At 39.6% G+C, this 22,509-nt stretch overlaps 1 protein-coding gene across 11 annotated transcripts in view; it reads right to left on the reverse strand.

The window, feature by feature from the left end:
• Positions 1-22,509, reverse strand: part of RAPGEF4 (Rap guanine nucleotide exchange factor 4) — a 154,408-nt gene that overhangs the window by 90,783 nt on the left and 41,116 nt on the right. The window contains exon 1 of one of the 11 annotated variants that reach the window (XM_013171535.3): positions 20,525-20,702. The exons of the other annotated variants lie outside the window; for them this stretch is intronic. The gene's annotated coding sequence lies outside the window, so the exon portion shown is untranslated. Of the gene's footprint in view, positions 1-20,524; positions 20,703-22,509 lie in introns of those variants that run through there. 11 annotated transcript variants of the gene reach the window in all.

The following is a 22,509-nucleotide window of genomic DNA, read 5'->3' on the forward strand; positions in this document are numbered from 1 at the left end:
CACTGTAGATTTTCTTAAATGGAAAAAAAAAAAAAACCAGAAAAGAGGTATGTTAAAGCTGAACCTACACATGACCAGAAGAGAAAAATTAAACTAGAGGAATAAAAAAAAAATGGAGACAACTCACAAGAGGCAAAGTGCGAAGTACTGAACTAAACTGAATAACAATCTTTCTGGAAAAATAAGAGTGGAAGGAAAAGAATATAACACCAAACCAGTCTCCTCCTCTATCCAACAGAGCCCTGAAATCAGCTCAACTGGGTGCTACACAGAATGACAGGTCAGATCCTGCCTCTCCCTCCTACCATCCAGGAAGGCTCACAATGCACTTAGAGGCAGGATGCAGGCAAGTGACACAGCATAAAAGGTGCAGAATGGCACAAGTTAACTAAATACAAGATGTGGATGCTTCACCAGGCATTTTTGTTCAAATAAAGCAAGTAAGATTAAATCAGAGTATGATAGCTGAGAACAAGACGTTCACTGCTTTGATATCCCTCCTAGGACAGACCTCCAAAGGCTGAACCTTATATGCCTTAGAAAACACGCTCCCATCCGAAAAAATGATGTTTGTCACACCCTTGCACCGAAGCTGTACCACCAAAAAAGCAGGTAACTAATGAAGAAAAACTAATATTCCAAAGAGAGGTTTAACTAGATATAACCAGATTCAAAAGGACACAGCTATTGCTATCATACTTACGTGGAAGAACCACACAAATTGTTATGACAGAAGACTGTAACCAACCAACTGTAAGACCAAGAGAAATAAGACTGAAGACTCACTAACAGACCATTAAACCATATGCCAAATACTGCATATGCACCAACACAGCAGTTCTGTGAGGCAATTTGGCAAGGAAATTCCTCTTCTGAGGGGCAATGAGAAAAGCTGATTCCTGCACTAAGGCTCCTCTAGAAACAATTTGCCGAGCCCAAGCATCCAGAACCCATCAGCAGAAATGCCCAAGTACTGGCCTCTTAGGAGAAAGACAATTTCTATTGAACTGACTAAAGATGCTCTCAGTGAAACACGTTTGTAGTGTTTAATTTGCCATTCTGTAAGACCTGGCTTTTAAAGGTACATTCTAAAACTTATGTTTCATTATAAAAATGATATACCTGACAGCAAGCTCACTGGAAATCGAACCAGTTTTCTGAACTTTTGTGTGTCCATTTGACTCAAGCAAACAACCATTTCTTCTGTGTACCTGCCTTGCACATGGCTAAAAATAATTTCAGCAGCATATTGAAATCTCAACCTACCCCATTCGACAGATAGGTTTAATACAGCCAGGACATACAGTAGCTCATTAATTTTGAAAGTTAAACTTCTTTGTAGTCCTTCTTTCAATTGTTCAATTCTTAGAAATCTTTGTATTTCCTGCTCTTTCTTTATGGAATCATATTTTGTTTGTTTGTTTAAAGGATATCAAAAAAGTAGTAAAATAAACATGTTAGGCTGTGCTGGGAAGGCCCCACCACCTGGTTCCCATGAACTGTGGCTGTTCTTTTTTCAAGCCCATTGGAAGCAATGTACTACAAGGGATAACATTTACACAAAGCAAACAGCAGTACTAGATAAACACGCTGTTTTTACACGGAGAGCAAAGCACATTAGTTTTCAGAGGGCAGCACTCATTGTCACCCACTTCACTGGGCAGCAGCCAGCTGAGCAGTCTGTACACATGCTGGCTGGCTAATGGCCCCAGGTGTAACTCCAAACTAGCCACCACATACATTTGCTAGCATAAGTAGATAAATCATGGAAGCTGGAGTTAATATCTGCGGCAGAAAAGACACAAAAATGGAAAGGAAATAAACTTTTTCAGTAAAATTTTTCAATCATTTTCAATAGCTGTGATTATTTTTACATCCCAAACTTATTTTTCAACTTCAATTCCTCTTATTAGCAGGTCTCTTGTGTTTTCACTTGTGACCATATGATGTCCTAAAGCTGCAACTTTTCAGTTTTGGGAGATACCAGTACTGAAGGTGTTAAGCATCTGAAACAGATGGAATGGCTTAGGAATGCATTGCTATTGCTCGCTGTCGCAGTGGTAAGATACATACGTGGGCATTCTTATACACTCCTGATGGAAGAGAGGCAGGTTTTATTGAGAAGGAATATGATAGACTTCAACCTTTTTTCCGACAGCAAGACGAATGATTAATTCTTGAAGCAAGAGTACTGCTGTACTGGGATGAGACTTTCAGTCCTTCTAGAAGACAAGGTCCCTGGCAATACTAAAGTTAGAACACTTCCTAATTGAAGGGCTACTTAATTTGCAATCACCTACACTCCAGTCTATTCTTGTAGGACTTTTTCTCTATTGTGAAGCAAGACAGATAAAGCTTGTTATTGTCCCTTTAATATTGTGTATCCACTTACCATTCAAAGAAAGTCTTTATATAGAATATGTAGTAAAATAAGCTACAGTATGAGTCACACTGCAAGAGTCCATGCTTCTTGAGCGTTATGAGGCACCAGAGGAATCAAATGACTTGCATATGAAGAAGAGGCATTATTCACTAAGCCACAAGTATAATTATAAAACAGCCTTTAAGAAAGGTTTCATTAACAGAGAGAAAAAGCCACCTTCATATCTAAAACCATTTTACATAATTCTTCTGCTAACTTGCAACTCTAAAACCATATTAGAAACAAATGCTGCAAAGAATACTATAATAAAAACCAAACACATTGGAAATAAGACAAACAATTTTTTCCAATTTTATATAAATACAATTATATATATATGTATAGATTTTTAAAAAACTGTTAACTGCTTTTTATTTGGTCTGTCTTCCTTCAAAAAGTGGTTCTGGGCACCACAGCACAAAAAGGACATGAAACTGTTGGAGAGTGTCCAGAGGAGGGCGACGAAGATGGTGAAAGGCCTAGAGGGGAAAACGTATGAGGAGCGGCTGAGGTCACTGGGCCTGTTCAGCCTGGAGAAGAGGAGGCTGAGGGGGGACCTCATCACAGTCTACAACTTCCTCGCGAGAGGGAGTGGAGAGGCAGGTGACCTATTCTCTGTTATCACCAGTGACAGGACCCGTGGGAACGGTGTCAAGCTGAGGCAGGGGAAATTTGGGCTGGACATCAGGAAGAGGTTCTTCACCGAGAGGGTGGTCGCACACTGGAACAGGCTCCCCAGTGAAGCAGTCACTGCACCAAGCCTGTCTGAATTTAAGAAGAGATTGGACTGTGCACTTAGTCACATGGTCTGAACTTTTGGGCAGACCTGTGCGGTGCCAGGAGTTGGACTTGATGATCCTTATGGGTCCCTTCCAACTCGGGATATTCTATGATTCTATGAAAAATTCTGAGGGAAATTTAGTGTTATAGAATAAGGAAGCTGTACACATATGCCTGACATATTTAACTGCCTAGTTTTCAATTAACAAGTATTCCCCTACATACTGCTGGCTATTTGTTTAGGGAGCATCACAGAATACAATTTTAGCATTGTACAGTCCCTTTAATTTTATAACCCTCAAATTTCAGTGAAAATCTTGATAGCTTTTAAGTAAGATGACCCCTGTTCTCTCTATTTATACAAGCTTATTATTTGTGCAATTCCTAAGGAGTTAGAGGAAAGTCCACTATATACAACTGTGTTGGCATAGATCCTCAGCTGTCATAAATTAACGTTTCACTGGCTTCAGTGAAACAGATTTATATTAATTGATCTGTTCCAATGACACTAATGATCATCAGTCATCTTGTAGAAAGGCATATTTTCCACTAACTGGTACTGTGGAAAAGATCGCAGGAGATCTCTGCTATATTCCCAAGTCACCATGACTAATCCTTAAACCAAACCTGGTATATAAAGACATATTTAGCTGAGAAATATGAAGTTTGACTAGTCTGCAGCCTTAAGGAGATCTACTGTTCATTTCTGCAGTGGGAAATTTCATCGCTGGGAAGGGCCACATCCAGACAGCCTATGTCCCACCTGTGCCCTAGGCCCTCTTCTATTCACAGGCTCTGTTGCATTGCCTTACAAATAGGGAACATGGACGAGCACAGGACTTACAAGTTCTGTGCCCCCAGTCTGTATGTAAAAGAAGAATCACATAGCAGCTTCATAACTCGCTTTTACGCCCAAAATTTAGGAAACCACAGCAGGTTCTAAGAGCAGCAAACAAAAGCTTAAGGAAACGGGTATTAAATACTCTCAACACTTTCTTGAAAACACCTGGCAGTAACTTCTCATGGCAAAATCAAAAGTTTTCACATCACCAGTATCACCTAAGTTTGGCAAACTTGACAGGTACTACAAATCTCACACGATTAGAAACAGCAGCGTAAATAGGCCTGCAGACCTACTCAATGACTACATTCTCCAGTGAGGGTCAGTAGTGCTGGCTTCGGACAGAGCTCATCCTTCCCGCAAACAGAAACAAGTGGGGAAATCCAGATGGAAAAAAAAAGTGTAAAAGTGTGCTAGTGCACAAATACCTAATAAGAAATTGTTTGTCAACAAGAGCATGGATAAAAACTGTTACAATTGCTACAGGTGCCCAAAGGTGCCATTTTAAATGTTATTAAAGAAGTAAGCAAAGAAGAGCCAAAGTAAAATTAACTAAAAAAGTGCCAAACAAGATCACTACCAGCACAGATCTGCTGATTCGCTCTGCCTCAAGAAAGAAACTAAGGACCTGATATACCACTGTTACTCCAATTTCACACCAGTATGACTTTTTGCAAGATATGTAGAACTCCAGTAATGCTCAATTACCTGGTTAATTAGAGCAACAGAGATGCGATTCAGCTGAGGTGTCCAGTGTGCATTCTAGAAGCTGGAAGAGATGACGATGGTCAGAAAAGCTATTTCAAACTACCAGAAGATGAAAGGCAGAAGCGACAAGTCTTTGGACTCAACCAACATTCTCTTTGCTGGAGCAACAGTTCCACTAAAGAGAAGTAGATTGTCTTTTCTCTAGCTTGCACAGAGCTACATTTTATTTAGATCTATCACCATCATCCTAAACAGTACAAAGAACAGTAGCACACATGCATATAAAAAAACCTCCTGAAGTGGCTCTGTCTACAAGAAACAGCTACAAAGAAGCTGAGCCAAATCATCTCTGAATTTATCAGTATGTTTTGGAAGTTTCTGAAAGATAAAAGATGTCTCCCCTTAGAACTATAATTCTCAGTGTCACATGTTAGGCTTTGCTTACTAATGAGAGTCAGTACTATGTTTGATCTGCTTCTTTACGGTTCTCCTCTCATGTCTTGCAGCAGGACGGTCAAACCTCTGCAGCTACAGCATCCAAAGCCCAGTTTTGTGATGTCCCCTTGTCACACAGCCCACACCACGGCCCCCTCCCTTTCTGCACGGACAGGTGGCAGAGTTGTCTGCTGGCACTGAAACAGCCTGAGGGGCAGCAAGAGACACTTGGCTACTAGGCAGCATGCTGGCCAAACAGCTGCCACCCCGGTACCTGACAGGAAAAAGCAGAAGGACAAGTAAAAGAACCTGCATGCCAGGCATGACCTGTTGGGCAGCAGGGTTATTCATGAGGGGCTCTTTGATTCAAGCGCTCTATCAGCGCATCGCCATCCTGGTGAACACAGCCCACTGGAATGCTACTGAATGAAGTACTTATTTGTAAAATGCTTCAAGATAAGTAGATTAAGGATACCACAGAAGTGCCAGCCAAAATAACGTTATTCTGACACTGCATTCCTTCAGGAATATACAGATGCACGGTACAGAACGTAATTGGGCTGATATCTCTTTAAATATACATCATTAGAGCTCCAATGAGATTCCCGTCAGTGTCAGTAAATCTGTGTACAAAGAACTACTCATTTGATTACCGTACAATGCAAAATCCCATGCATATATCCACAATGATTATATATTCAGCACATTCCCTTTAATGTCAGTACATCAACCGTGCTTCAGCTGAGATTTAGCATTCACCGCCACATTCAGGCAAGTATTGTCTTGCTTTCTCATCTCCCACACTTGATCTGCCTCTTTAAACTTGGCATTTCTAGCAACCTCTCTAGCTAGGTTTTAAAAGTAATTCTTCTCTCCTGCTCAATAAGCAAGAGAACAGTATATAATTTCCTGTTTTATGTACATCTGGCACTGTAGAAAGAACCACTGCAAATCTTACCAAGGCAGCAGAAAAAAATAGCTAAAAATCCTCCTGCATGGAAAACGGCTCTGCAGCATTGGCTATAAAACCCACTACATATTATATGAAAGGTTAGCGGATTTCCTGGCAGAATATAGTACAGTATGTGGGATTTGATAGCTATATAGAAATAGAGCAGAGAGAGCGCCTTCCATCAAACACTAAATGATGAACCTCAGCCCGATTTTTCCCTGTACTAAATTAAAAATGCCAAGCGAAATCTGGCAGGAGTCTACACTTTCTAGTGTTAATATTTTGAGTGATAGCCTACACAAAGCATCTGCAACCATCTTCCCTATTTAACTGGCAAACAAGCTGAGGGTACAAAATCTCCCAAAGCACCAGAATGGCTTAAGCAACCACGCTCCATTTATAGCAACAGCTTAGACACTTCAGAAACTATACAGCACTCATTCAGTGACACAGGGGACAGAATTTAAAGACATTTCAACATTCGAGACACAGTTACCCAAGCATTGGCCCTCTTAATAATCCCACAAGAAGCAAATGACAACTTGGGGTTTCTGTGTCAAGTTAGGAACTCCTATCTTTATCAAGCTTCCAACTCCAAAAAGAGGGCTATTCAATGAAGATAATCCTCTGTTAAAATACAATCTCAAACCAGGGAATCATGATGAAGTTCACCTTTGCAATGACAGAATCTGACAAGGGCATGTAACTGCCGGGTGTGACTGTGCAGGGAGTGATCTCAGAGTAATGTTAGAAGCTTATAAAGCAGCAGGAGATAAAGAGCTTGGTGTTTCATTCAGGCTGTTCGAGCACAGAGCAGACTGCCTGGATCTGAGGCCCGCTGAGGCAGGTGGTTCCCTGTTTTCCCTCATTGCACACATGTAGACATCCCTTCCTAGGGGACTAGAGAGCACAAGCAGGATGAGAGGCTAGATTCAAACTACCAGAAGATGTGACCTTTCAGCCACTTGTAATCTCTTGAACTTTCCCTATCAGCAAAGAGCAACGTTGCCTTCCAAGCCTTCCCACAAAATCCTAGCTCTTCAGCTGTCTGTCAGCACTCAACCGTGTTAAGGAGCCTGGGCGGGAAGTACCTGAGGTCTTGGCACTGTCTGTGAAGCCACGACTAGTCCGTGGAGCTTGGGTATTTGCCAGGTTGTTTTACTGGCCCTGTCTGCAGGAGCACTGCCTACCTAGGGGTCAAATACCTACAAAAACCTGTCCTGTGCATTTGTGGAAATTAACTTGGAACCTTGCCATACACTTACATAAGGTCATGACACGATGTAGTTGCTTGTCGGTACTGATATTTATTGAAGTGGAATAAAGCGCTATTCATGAGGTGAAAGCCAGCCCAATGTTTTATTCAGAATTAAAATGCTTTTTCCAAAGAGGATGGCTTTTTCCAGTGTGGTAAGTACTAGGCCAGTTCTGTTTCCCTTAGTGTCAAAGGCAGCTTCTGAAAACAGCAGCCCTAATTTGAACCATTACGCTGGCTGCTCAGGGCAACTCCGATCTGGCAAGCCAGCACCATCTCCCTGGGGGATGAATACAGCTAAGGGTAAACAAGCAGGCACAAAAATTGGAACTTGGGCACAAGGGTAACTAGGGACTGAAAAGGCTCTCCTGGTTAACTGGAAAACTAAATTTTCCTATTGTGAGCAAGCTGGAGGGAAGCTGGTGAAACTCTGTTGCAACAAACTGCATTTCGGAAGTGTTCTGCCCAGAGAAAGGCCAGGACCATTAGTGAGACACCAGCAGGAATTTTAATTTAAATTTCATTACGACTGAAATTATTACTGTCCAGCAGTGGGGACTATATATTCCTCCCAGGCCTCCATTCTGTCTGAATTCAACACAACATACCTGCAGCCTGGACATTTAGGTTAAACCAAAAATTTAATCTACCATGTACATTTTTTCTAAACACATTTTCACTGAGCTATTGCTGCATGCCATTATAATTTAAATTATGAAGGTACGTGATACATACAGCTGACACTGACTTCAGATTGTTAAAGAGAATGAGGTACAATTGTATGTCTCATTACCAGGTCATATGATTAATCCTAGAAATTTCCACAAGGAGCAGACCTACAGCAACAATGGCAGCCAGTTTACATTTTTAGGGCATTGCTATCCAATGGCAAGGTCAGCCCAGACTCGAAAACCTTTCTGACAATCCTGTGATAAGATTCAAAATAGATTTTGCAGATTGCTGGAAACCTGTTCCTGGCTCTTTAGTGCCCTTTTAAGAGGTGACAGAAATCATTAATATTAGTAAAATCAAAGGCACCGGCTGAACTCAGGGAGACCTAACAGAGGACTGCATTTGGAATGAAACCACCAGGACTTTAATGTTAGGCTGGGAAGTGTTTTTACGGATTTTTTGTAACTATAAATAAAAATTACAGCAGTATTTTTTGAAAAGTTCTTCTTCCCCTAACATGGTAAGGCTTACATCAACAAAGATCTCAAATGCTAAGCTTTCGTTCAGGTGTAACTATATCTAATTTACACTTCAAGAAATTTATATCAATAGTGGATGTAGCTATTCAACACCATCCTCTTGCAGGCCTCCTCTTGCACCCTCTTCCCTCTCTCTCACACCTTATTCTACATCAGTAGATAATCACCTACACATCCAGTTTTAAAACTTAGTAGACATTGATGAGACTGAGTGGCAATACATGATGTTACCCTGTCTACAAATCTCATTTCTTGGAATTCCTTTCCTAAAAAAAACAGTGCAAACGTAGACTACATCCAACTCTTCACACCTTCCCACGTAGCCCATGGCTGTAGGCAGTGGCTCCACAATACAAAGCATTCAACCCAACGAAGGCCTACAGCCTGCTCAGGTGTTGGCTCCTACTCCTGTGCCCAACATGTCACCATCTTCATCAGGTCTGCAAAGATGGAGGGGGGGGGGAGGTTCCTACAGTGGACAGGGATTAATGAACAAATTTAAATCTTTCAGAAATTGCTGCAGACAGAAAAAAGAATAGCCAGAAAGGGGCAAGGCAAATATTGAGAGAACATTGCAATCAGCCTCTTTGTAAGTTGAGAAAATAGCCACATTTTTTTTCCATAAAAGACCATATCCAGTTAGACATTTGCAGAAATAACCAAAGCACCATAAAACTCTTAAAAAAATAATAAAAGAAACAGATCAGTTGGTTTGGTTTCCAATGTTAACATATATATTTTACATCTTATACATAACATCTTAGCAATCTTTCAATGCAAACAAAGATTATGCACACATACGTACATACTGCCTGTATTCCACTCCATACTACAATTCAGAGCATCTCACTGAAGCAATTTAATTAACATCAGCCAGAAAAGAAAAATGTATTGCTACAACATAAAGGTGATTCAAGATCAATATGTATAATCTTTCTTATAAAAATAATGAGCCTTTTTCTACTGAAAGAAAAGCTAAAACAACAGTTGACCCTTCCGTCCACCCTGAATTTGTATGCGCTGTCTTGTTTCTGACTGTACAAAGATGAATACCCAGATCAGCCAGCCATTTCTAATTGTTTGTCTTCCAGATCACAGAGCACGTTAAAAAGAATCTGACTGGAGCTGGCACCGCTACTCTTTGGCCTGTTCACAGAGCAGGAAGAACCTAGGTTCTGTATGTTGCCTGCATAACACACTTTTACCAAGCTTTCTGGTTTGAAAGAGTACTTTGGAAATAACAGTAACCCTTCAGGCTTTGTTCTTCAATTTTTACAGTATTTTGAGCTGTTTTGTTTCTACTAAGTTGATAGCAGACAACTACTGAGAAAAGAAAATTAGTCAATGATCTTAGCAAGAGTCCCTGAATGACCCAGTACGAAACACATTTGGACTATTTCCAGAACCTTTTGTGTCACACCCTAGTTATCGCGTGCTGTTACGCTGGATCACATTACTTACAGAAACAAAGATAGCAACACCAAACTCATACGCATCAAATGGGACAGTCTATTCTCTTCACAAATTGCTATCACAACTTTCAAACTGAAATTAAAATTGAACCAATTCAAACTATGCTGCTTTCCATGTCCCAATACCCCATTCCATGATCTTTTCCATTAGAGTTCCGGCAGTGCATTTAGGTAACTGTACAGGATGTCTATCCATTCTTTTCTCTCTCTGCACTAACTGTCCTAGAGTCTTCTGTAAAGCTCATATGCATATCTAATTATTTGGCTGTCCTTGTGACCCATCAGAGTACAAAAACAGGCAGGCATTTAAAACAGGCAGGCATTTGGTTTCCATGCCCTTTTGAGAGCAGATTTTATCAGCAGCCATCCACTGGAACTCAAAGAAAGAAGCAGGCAAACAGAGGAAAAGGCTGGTGTGGGAGCTGCATGGGTCATGAGTACAGCCACAACTAAGATGACCACAAGCCTAACATCCTTTTTTGCTTTGGGGCTGCCCACCTCAGGCCTGGGATTTTATTGCACATTTTAGATCATGTCCTCTTCCACATTTCCAGAGGGGAAATTTAAACCGAGTCTGTGGATCTATCTGGGGATTTAATTATCTTCAAACTATCACTAGGAATAAAAGTTGTAATGAATTTATCTAAAAATCAGCTAAACTTCCCACCCTCCCATGCAATTCCCCCTGAAACACTCGCTGAATAATTTGCCAATTAAAAGCTAGACAGTCCACAAGTTCACTAGTCGTTCATTTACAAAAAGACACAGGGCATCCATTTTAATGCTGCAGTCACGTTTTAATCAAATATTCATCCTCAGAGGTCTTTGAAGAGGAGGAGGGAGGAGATATGCTCTCTTTGACAAGTCCATTCTTAAAATATTTTTTTTGGCTTAACAGTTATCAGGTCAAACAAGAATGCAGCAGGCAAGTCATGGATTAAATGGTATTTTCAGTAAATAGGACTCAGCGACATCAAGCAAGAGTCAGAATGCACAAGCTGAGGGGGACAGGACAATAATCAGGACATGCATTAACTTCCAACGTTTGCCATTGTCCAATTGCTTTGGATAGTGTGCATGACAGCGCAGGTCATCTACTGGAGCAGGCAACTTCAGACTAGGGGCTGCAAAAGCTCAATGCCTCCTTGCACCAGAAGTTCCATGAGGAAATGTGACTTGATCTAATTTTGGAATCTGGAAAAAAGACAAACATCAGGAAGGAAGTTTAAAAATATTTGGAAGAAAGTCCTTTCAAAGGAAAAGGAAACTCAAACCAGATATATTCAAATAGTAAAAAGTCAGCATCAAACTGCAGTGACATGTCTCTTTGGAAACAACACACAAGGACTGCTGGTCCCTCTCTGGAACACTTCAGACAAGGAGCAGAAGTCACTGCTGTCTTTGGAAGGGTTTAACCCAGTGGTTTCCAGTTGTTCCTGTATGTACTGGTACTGCAGCCCTCCAACTGTTTACATCCAACACACACTAAACGCTACTGAACTAGGTCTGCACAGAGCTCCACAAAATCTCCATTCGGTTTCAGACACTCCTATCCTTAGAACAACCTTTGAAACAGAAGTCTGGAAAACTCCAGACTCCATGGATGATAAACCAGCATGAGATCTTCTAAGAAAAAGGTAAAGAAAACTACTCTCAGATTCCTGGGAAAAATACGTGTTCCCCTATTTCCGTACGAACTTTTCAGTACCATGCACACGCTGTCAGCTAGTATAATCCTCTGTGAATCTGCTTAGGCCAATGTAGAGTATTGGACAAGGCCTCACCCATACCTTTGTGGAACACCAGGATCATCTCAGCTCAGTACTGGCAAGTACAGACTCCAAGGGATTAGCTTTCACTCTATCTTAAATTTTTAAAAATTCTTAGTTCACAGAGGAATTAAATTAAGACTCTATTAGCTAACTCCCAGTTGTGAAAGAGGAAATCCTCATCATGACCTAAAATGGTCTAATTTACATTGCAGTGACTGTCAGAAGGGTGAATGGATGCATGTTTGACTTACAGTGACATCAGAGAGCAAAGGTTTCCTCCCATTCTCACTTTGTCCTCCCCTCCTCTTCCTTCCTCCCACCCCTCGTTTCTCTGACAGCTCTGTAAACAGTACAAAATTCATTCTGAGCCAGGGAAAAGGGGGAAAATGGACAGTGAGCAGAGAAAGAGGGCTACCACCTCCTCCTTCCCTCATTTCTCCTCCTCCTGCACAGTGGCAAACCAAACTGTAACAGCAAAGAAAACCAAAGGAAGGAAAATGAATAACATATAACACTGAAGAATGCCTGTTTTGAAAATGCTGGTTTTCAAGGCAAGGTGCTGTAATGTTAGAACTGGCCATCACCACTGAATGGAAGAGAATTCCAACGAGGCTTTGTAAAACGAAAGAGCTCAAGGCTCTTCTCCCTCTGTGCATGAGATGAATACAAGTGTCAATGAAATTTCACAATGAAGAAAAAAGAATATATATATATATGTGTGTACACACACACAAACCTGCTTCCACAACACCCTTTTTAAACTTTAAATACAACTTCTACGAAAATATTCTATAAATTTCAGGCATAACAAGAGACAGTCTATCCTCATCCTCCTCTTTTGCTCTAATATGCTCCAACATGCTCTGCTATGATCAATTTTGAATTCATAAACTAAACAAGGCCCAGCTGGGTAAATAATGAGCACAGACAGCACTGTAGGAAGTGGTTATTTATCCTAAATCAGCCCCCATACAATCCCATACCCTCTTTGTTGGAACCAATGTAGTACTGGAATTTCATGTTTCAGCAATACAATCTATGTCTCCACCACAAGTGCTTATTATAGAAAGCTCAGCTTCTTCTCTTTTTAAAAGTTCACCAGCGTTCTCGTACAGTCTAACTTTGTTAACTCACCTATATTTTCAGCTGAGTAAAGTATCCCACACTTCCCGACCTGAGCTGCTATGCAGTACTGTTGTATGGTTTTTCAGAGAATGTGGTAGTCAAACCCATCTGTAGTTGTACTTCTGCATTTCCAAAGCTCTGTGCTATCACTATGCAGTGAGCTTTCCTTCTGACATGTGCATGTCAATACTCAATCTCTGCATCTGTAAAATGCTTTGGCATCCCTGACAAAGAAGGACTCTATGTAAAGGTCAGGTTAATAACCTCCTTCTTGAGAAAAAACATTTTAGGAGAATTTAAACAGAGATGCAACTCCAGCATTCTGGCATTTCTTACAGCTGCTGTTTGCTAGCTAAGTTCCGTGCTGCTTAGAGTCATGTGTGTTCACATGATCTGCTAAGCTGGGGGCTTGCCCTTGAACTTTTTTCTCCTGCATTTTAAGATCTACCCAGCAACACTTTTATTGTATAGTGCTGAGTGTATGAGCGCACATGTAAAGGGCATGTGATGGCAGCTCCATCTAAACAGTTTATAACTAGCCTGTCCTTTATCACTATTTCTTTGGGTATTGAAATTATTTCATTAAAATTTCAGGAGCTTTTTTTTTTTTTTTAAATCAAACAAACAACTAAAATTAATGCAATTTAAACTGCACTTAGCCTTACATGGCAACCACAGAGTAAAGGAGTTATATATTCAATTTTCATTTTCTCTAGATATGAGAATATGTATGCTAATCATCTTCAGAGAATATTGATACCAATTTTTTCTCTACGAAGACTGCTTCAATATTTATTTAAAGGCTAGGACAGAATGGAATACTAACACCACCACTTCAGGCTTCCATACGAGTAATGCACAATGCATTAACTCTCTGTAAAGACATGAAGCTTATAAACTGAAACTCTGTCCAGCACTATAGTGATAAGCATTTAGAAATATAAGCAATCATTATAAGAATAACATAACCCATCCAAATCCATAGGTCAGTCAATTCTATTTCTGTGTTGTAACAGGAACTGTGGCATTAGCAGAGGGCATTACACAGGGATTAATGACTAGCCGGAATTAATGGCCCTTGGCTATGCCCGAGGCAATGAACTCCTCCCACCTACTCATTAATCCCAGGAGATACTTGGGTTTCTTTTGGAGCATTAACATCAGAGGGGGTTGTGGTTTGCTTTGTTTTGTTTAGATAAAATCTTATCTGCACAGGATTTTTGTGCTTAGATTATTTGGATTATATGCATATGTGAGTGAATATACAGTGAATTAGGGGGCTCAAAAGCAGTATCAGTGTCCGCAAGACTGTGTTCAATGGGAACAAGTGTTCTCAACATAACAAAGAATTCAAATAGGCTGGTTCATTTGACCACGTTCTCCACATATTTGAAGTGACAGCTATATTGTATTAACACAGCTTTCTGTTTGTCTTCCAGTGCTCCAGCTCCTTCAGGAAGTCTCTGTTTCATCCCTACTGAACATTCTTGTTCCACAACACCCCACACCACTACCACTATTAGCACCACTGTTGTATGAATGTCACAAAATCTTCAGACAGGTGCTAGGCACTTTCAAAGTTGGCCACAATACAGGTACATCAAAGATAATAAGCATTTTAGTCATCACTACCATGCAGTTATTAGCACATAAACCTTAATTTGGGGAAAAAAAGAAAACAAATAGGAAAAAGAGGAGATGTATTGTATGTTACTTTGACCCCAGGCGTGGACTCTTCTCAGAGAGCAAACATATTACAGACTTTCAGCAGCTACACACGCATAAAGTATTGATTGTTCTTCTCAGGTGAGTACACCAAAACTGCAAAAGGCCCTTCAAATTCAAACCCCGGAGAGTCTCTTCCCAAGACAAGCATTGCTTGAAAGAATAATCCATGTGACTGAGACACAGCCTGGAATGCTGCCATTCACCACAGTAGTAGTTCTTGATATGACTAGCAACAAATGAGAGAGATCTCTGACTGCTGAGCACTGCACACTAACCCTCAGCAAGCTGAGCTCCACGCTGACATTCAAATACTCTCTGTTAACAATAGCCTACCCATAAAGTAAGGAGCTCAGAAGTCAGAAAGGCTGTTATCACATGGTATAAAAAATAGCCTGTCTCATATATATTGAAGCTTCCAGCTTTCTTGCTGAGCTATAACCCACTCTTGGTCGAATTCTCCACTCAAACGTATGCAAGAGCTTTCCCACTGAAACCCAGATGGTTTGTTTATACCTACCGAGATTAAAGAAGGCAAGGTTTTAATTCTCGTATCCAAACTTGTTGGGAAACTTTGTGAATACATTAAAAATAATAATAAAAAAAGAAGTTCCTGAGAAATCTGACCTGTGCTCTTGTTCTCTCAAAGAGGAAGATTCAGTAACAGAAAACAGCATTAGTTGTGACAGTTAACTGTATATGTAGCAATACAGCAAAAAGTAGTAACAGACATGAAACAAATATACTTGCCACCCTGGCTTGTTCAGAATTCTCCACAGGTTACTTTAATATTAAAAGCACAGACCTGTATTGAAGCGTCTCCCCACTGTAAAATGGAGCTGACATTCTATTCTATTGTGGCCTGGGGAAATTATGCATTTGTGTGCAATTATCAGTTTTCCATAGCCTTCCACTGTCTGCAGAATTGTTCTAGTGATGGTGATGTTACTGGGATGTTTAACTTCCTTCCCCTCAAAACAGATAAAAGCTCAAATGACAGTTTCTGACAACAGAATTTCTGGCAGAAGCAGCAAAATAGGAAATGCAGCTCCTGATATAAAACAGCCCACTCTGTCTAGTCTGAGAGAAGGCTTGCTGCCTTGGTCTTTCTCAAATCTCCTTGATGGATGAAAAATTGCCAAGGTTTAAAACATCTGAAGGCTTCTTGTTGTAAGAATTAGGTGATTTACAGATCATGATAAATCCTGACTAAAAGATATCAGTGTTTCAAACAGTTCCTTTCCTTCACCAAGGTTACATTTACAGCGCGGTGAGTAGACTGGGTTGACAGGGTCCTTTCTCACTCAAACAGATTGCTAATATGCATAAGCAGCGTTCAAGCACTGAACAAAAATCTAACAGATACCATCATTGTGGAATTACTCAATACCTCAAAATTTTCTTTGTATTTTTCCCCACACCTTTCTTTCTGCCTCCTTTCTTCCATCCACCACTTATCAGTCCACGGAAAAAAATGCCAGATTATTAAATGGCCCTGTTATCAACAAAATGGTCACAGTAAGTCAGTAAATTGAAAAATGGGGTTTGTACAGACTTTTAGTGAAAAGTTCAATCTGAGTCTCCACTACCTCCTCCTGGGAAGTTCAGCTGGAACCACTGAGGCAGGAGCATGCAGCAGCAGCAGCAGCACTGACAGTCTAGTGCTGAGAATGGAAACCAGGAGCAGCCGCCCTTGCTGCACCCACTGCTCAGACAGGGAGGGTAACTGGGAGACGGCGCAACTGCACTACAAGAAGCCATGCTACACTTCTCCCACAGCCTTGATCCCTGTCACCAATGCTAAAAGTCAACTCTACGTTTTATTGCTCTCTCTTCCTTTCAGCGATTGTCCCCTCCGTCTTTCAGTTATTTGTTTAGATCTTCAGTACATAAAAATCCTGGCACCGCCACTATGGGCTCTGAGCCATCTGAGCAATCTTCTTAAAATATACCAACACATCATCCATATGGTTATCCAATATGTAACTATTTACTTTCCAGGATAATAATAGAGAGGTAACAAAAACTGTAAAAAGCTTCATAAAGCTTCACAAGTCACTGTCACCCTAATCAGGATTTTCAGCGAACAGCAGAGTTATAGATATCAGTCTGCATGATGCCCTCTTTGAACATATTTTCATTCTAAATCTCCATTAAACAAGACCGAAAGGTCAGGCAAGTGGTTGTCCTTAGGAGTTATCTGTTGGAGAACCCTGCTGTGTGTGCCCCAGCAGAGTCTAGTACCATGCAGTGCACAATGTTTTGGAAGAAATCCACTTCAGAGGCAGCATTTAGCAAGGCTGGGAAGACAATTTGAAAGCTAGAAGGAGAGACACCAAGGCAATTCCTTTCCATGTATCATCTTCTTCCATAAAAATTTATAAACATCAAGTGATTTTCAACACAGGTTTGAAGATTGGGTTGGAGGACCTAATCAGGGCATAAAATAATTCAGTTCTCCTGCCAGCTGTAACAGGTACTATTTGTATTATAATCCAATTACGTGTAAAATTCTCTTGTTCCTTCCAGAGATTCATCGTCTTCCTAGAAGAAAATGGTATCAGATGAGAAATCACTTTGTTGAGACAATTACCATATGTATCCCTTCACAGCACGTGCAACCCTGTGCAAGGACAAATTTGTTCAACACAATTTTCGAAGTGTACTTCAGGTGCTAACTGATGTGAAAGTATGAGTTGATCTGTGGCTGCTTTCTATACTGCAGCTTGTGAGTTAACATCTTACACAGGAAGTTGGTGGTGATATGGAGCATTCCAGACACAATTCAGCGGACAGATTGGTGATTATCGAACTTGGGGAAGAAATCAATGAGCTCTTAGGCCCGCATGGATAAAGTAAGTTAAGAGCTTTTCTGGCATACTTCAAAGAACTACAGTTCTCAGGTCACCTGGGCTAGTTGGGATATGGTCCTCTCATCAGAGGTGACTAGAACCCAGGAAGGACAAGGAAGAGCAAGAACCAAAAGAAGCCATGTCACGCCTTGGTCTGGGGAAGAGATCAGGCAAGATTCAGGATAGGAACACAACATATTCCTTGAAGCAATGCGGCACATTCTCTCCTTTGGTATCACAGAGCTTGAAGAACCTCTTCTTGGGGGCAATACAGGTTTCTTCTGTGACCAACACTGAGATGGAAGATGTCAGACTTTAACCTTTAAGAGGAAGCTGTGCTGTTCTGTAGACAGAAAACTAAAATAAATGCCATCTAATCAAAACAGTTTGAAATCCTACAATTATACTCAGGTATTTTGATAGCCTGTGTGAGATACCACAATAGGGCACATGCTGCTTTAAGGATTCAGGCCTTGCACTGGTAACGTTAATAAATACGAGCTTTTCCACCAAAATATTCTTGCTCCTGTTATATGTTGTTGCCTGAATATCATAGGTATAAGCAAATTCAATATACTGAAGTCTGCATCAACAAATCCCCTGCTGCTCTGAAAGTGCAGGGAATGATGTCCATTAGCACACTTTTCTCTTAAGTACAAGAAACTATAATTAGCATAAATTTATTGACTAAAACTGAAAGTAGAAATAAAGACCAGGTTGGAGTATAGTGAGAGAGTTCACAGGTAACAGCAAAACACTCAGCATAATAGATAAATTCAGAATTTCACTCTAGAGTGAGAGGATCTGTCTTCTCTTGACTAATAAAAACTGCTTATAAGGTCAAATCTGGTCTACAAAATGCACTCAGTACTTCTGTTTCTTCAGCTAAAAAGAAAACTTAACAGAAAACATGACCTAAGCCTAGTTTTATCATATACAATGTAATTCACTTAGCACATAATTTAAGTGACTACATCATGAAACTTCACAGAAATACAGAGAAGCAAAAGTTTGTTTTAAGATCACAATATGAACATGACTACAGACCGTGTTGGCAGATGTAGCAGTTTTGAACTGTTCACGATAACTTCAGCCTTCTAAATCTTTAGAAATTTTGTCCAGTTACAAGAAAAGGAAAACTATTTACTTGTTTTATTATCTCCGTAAACCAGAACACTCGCCTGCTGTTCCAATGAACTCAGAAAAAAGGTTCTCTCTATTTCAGTAACAGAAGCAGAACTCCATTAACAGGAGCCAGATTATTACATTTTTCACGTGTTACAAGAATATAATCAGTCTGCCATGGAGTTTACAACTTAATACCACATTGGGTACATGAGAACAGAAGCGACATCCAAGAAACCACCAAATCCTCCATGCTTCCTGTTGCCACACATTTTTTTTTTTCCCCTCTCAAGTCAGAATGTAAAGCTACATGTTCCCAATAGGACCTCAGCAGCTTCAGGGGCTGAGTACAACCAAGAGCCTGTGTGATAGTGCATATGCATTTCCTGCACAAAAATAAACTTCGTCACTTGGTCCACATTTCATCTGTCAGTTAACCAGGTTGGTTATTTATTCTGCTGGGAAGAATGAACTTATTTTTTTGACATAAAGTCTCACCTTTCCCTTTCTCCATTCCACCTCTTGTTCTTCTTGTCATACAACTATCTGTATGGCAGATATAACTACTTACACATTTTTCAATTGCCACAAAAATAATCCATTTGTAGATTAAATGCAGGCTACTTTCTAACACTCCTGTTATTACACTTGGCCATAGCTACAAACCAAAAAATAAATAGATGTTTTTCTGCATCTTTACACTTACTTTATCAAGTTCCTATCACTGAGGCATCCTTCACTCCTCCTTTTTCATATTCCATAAATTTGCTTGAAGCCCCCTAACTTTCCCTAAAAATAAGTAAATATATAAAGCATTATTGTTTTTGTTTTGTTTTTTAAATGTGCTTCCAAAATATCCCATTTTCAGAGTACACAGCAAAACCTGCCTTTTCCTAAAAAAAAAAACAACCTGTCTCTTTTCCTAAAGCCATGAGAGACAGCATAAGATTCTATATCAATAGATTTTACTGTATACTTTTTTCTTTGAGAAAAGCATCACTGGAACACCTGAACAGTACTATTACACCTTTCCTTTTTATTTTCCCATGTATTACTTAAACATGCTGCTCTGATTTCTACAGTTAAGATATTCCCTTGTAGCAACAATCAACAACATCTTTATAGTCTGATACAGTTGGAAACGTGGGATATCCAGCATATTTTCACACATTTGTTTGCTATATTGTAGCCTCAATTTAAATAAGATAACCTAATTTAGTCAAAAAAAAAAAAAGATCTGAAATAAGATTTACTGCAAAAACTTCTAAAATTTAATTTTCAGACTAGCAATCAATGTTTATTCAGTTTCCATTTATCCCTGCCTCCCCTTTTTGCAGATGCTCAAGTGACATTAAATTAAACAATTGCACAAATTTTTTAAATTGTAGGAAAATTACCATCTGCGTATAATTCAGGAATACAAAAAGGTCCACAGAAATCACTCTCTAAAAGTATTTTTCTTAACAAAAAGAATAAAGCAATGGAAAAATTCTCCCAGTAGTAGTAATATATATTTGTGGCATTCTGCCTCTCGAGCCCTTTTGAAATGTAAGATGACAAAGATGAAGAGAGAGATCTCACTACCATCTCACCCCAAACCTTACTCAATTTCTGATATATAATGGTTAGGATTAAATATTAAAATATCCTCAAAGAAAGAACTACACTGAAACACACAGCAATAAAGCCCATTATTATTCACAGACATAAACATTATCAAACTATTAGCTGTTTAGCATTATACTTTGCTCCATCGTAATTCCCCTAAATCTATGCAGAATAAAAATATAATCTTGTAAACAACAATAATTACAGAGGGAAACAAAAAATAAAGAAATCTTAAACTTACATTGATGTGTTATTATGGGTCCTGCACAGCAAGTAGCCCTAAGGGTACATTTTAGTTTTTTTATCCATGCTCCGTTCTTGTTGCTGATGTGACCACTTAGGCACATGGTCAAGTTGCAATCAGCTTCTCTCTTAGTGATGTATGAGAGCTGTGCTGATTTATCTAGTCCTTCTGCAGCAGATTAGCACTAATGTTTCTGCCTCTGCATCCTACCTTTCTTTAGCAGTAGACTCTGCATTATCATTGGCAATCCAAATTAAAGAGCCAGTGAATGTAGAATGGATTTTTTTTTCCTTCAGAAACAACTGCAAAGCAAGTATTCTTACACAAATACCACGTTTTGATCCACTGAGCCTCTTTTTTAATATCTTTAACAAGAACAGCAGCAGTCAGAGATACAGAAGAACGGTTCCAATAAGTCTGCTATAATCTTTTTATGATTTACTCTGTTAAAGAAATATTCTCCTATGCAGATGGCCCTAGGCAAGAGACAGCTGCAATACACCAACATTTCAGCCAAAACCATGGAATTTTCACTTTCTAACACAAACATTATATGCATGCAGTGAAATTCTAGTTTATCCCAAAGTGGCCAGTGTGAAATTAATGAAAATGAGGCTTATGGAAGGAAACAACAACAACAACAACTAACAAAAAAAATCAACAGGGGCTTAAAGGTACTTAACATATAAATTCATTTGACTAAAAAAAGATTTCACTGCCTTACAGTGTGTGTGTTCATTACAAATTCTCTCTTTTCTTCTTAGGACTGACATATTTTACACTATGGGATTGTCAAATTTAGCTATTAAAAGTATTACAAAAGAACCTCACTGAACCTTATCATTACCCCATTGTGACTTTCCAGTAAACAAGTAGTATTTTAGCAGTAAAATGCAATTGTTAATTCATGATCTTTTCAATTCAAGACATCACGAGCCACAGCTGTTTAAATTTTCATTAGTACTTTGAAAAATATTTAGGAAAAAATGGATGTCTTAGACCATCTAGTCTTGAAAATGTGAACACACTGACAAGTTTGCTCACTGTCAAAATGACTCACATCACTGCTGCTCCTAACTGCTACTCTTCCTGATCACAGAAGATAAGTATTCCTTCAAAAAACAAATGCCATGCCTGAATATTAAACAAGAAATATGTGCCACTGAAACATCAGTAATATTTAAATACCAGACAAATTTCAGCTACTCATAAAGATCTATTCTCTGTTTATTATCAGCATTCATTTTAAACAAACATTACACGGAGTATCTTAACACTAAACAGAAAAAGAGGAAAGAAGGAAACAGTGTTTATTATAAAACACTGAATTAATTCTGAAACGAAGAGGGGGTATTTTTCTTCTCATGTGAAAGTCCACTGTGGCAAAACATGGCAATATCCATTTCAAAGCGCTTTCTGGATTTTACCTATACAGAACCTCAAACACAGAATTTAAGACCTAACCATGCTCATTCTCACAGAGTAACAGTTTTGTGAGAATAACAAAGGCATTTTCAGATCTAGATGCTGGACTTGACTTCAAGTCTACATGACTTCAAGTCTCCCCAGTTTTCCTCCTCTTTTTATGTGTTGCTGACAAGGAATGAAATTGGTGACTGCAGAAGGGCACTCAGAAGCCAGAGTGAGAATTTCCTAAGGAAAGCTAGCTGAAAAGAGTTTCAAAGCATGCCCGATGCTGAGCTGTCAGGAGCTGACTAAATGAACACAGAGGAGCTGATGTACCTTCAGCCTCATCTCCTCCCTGACTTGGAGCAGCTCCTCACAGATGCTGCGTAAGCATCTTGCGATTTTGAGCTTGAGAAGTTTCTGGGTTATAGTTGCCTACCACCACACACTCAAACAAGAGAAGGTGTCTATTTGAAAAAATACAGAAGGAGCTCTTCTATCTTGCTTTGAATCCTTCTCAGGACTGGACTCACCCAATGAGCAGTAATTCTATGTTGCCTTCTCTTGGCAAAGCG

Source organism: Anser cygnoides, chromosome 6, assembly GCF_040182565.1.
Source record: "Anser cygnoides isolate HZ-2024a breed goose chromosome 6, Taihu_goose_T2T_genome, whole genome shotgun sequence".
In the NCBI taxonomy this organism is placed as follows: domain Eukaryota; kingdom Metazoa; phylum Chordata; class Aves; order Anseriformes; family Anatidae; genus Anser; species Anser cygnoides.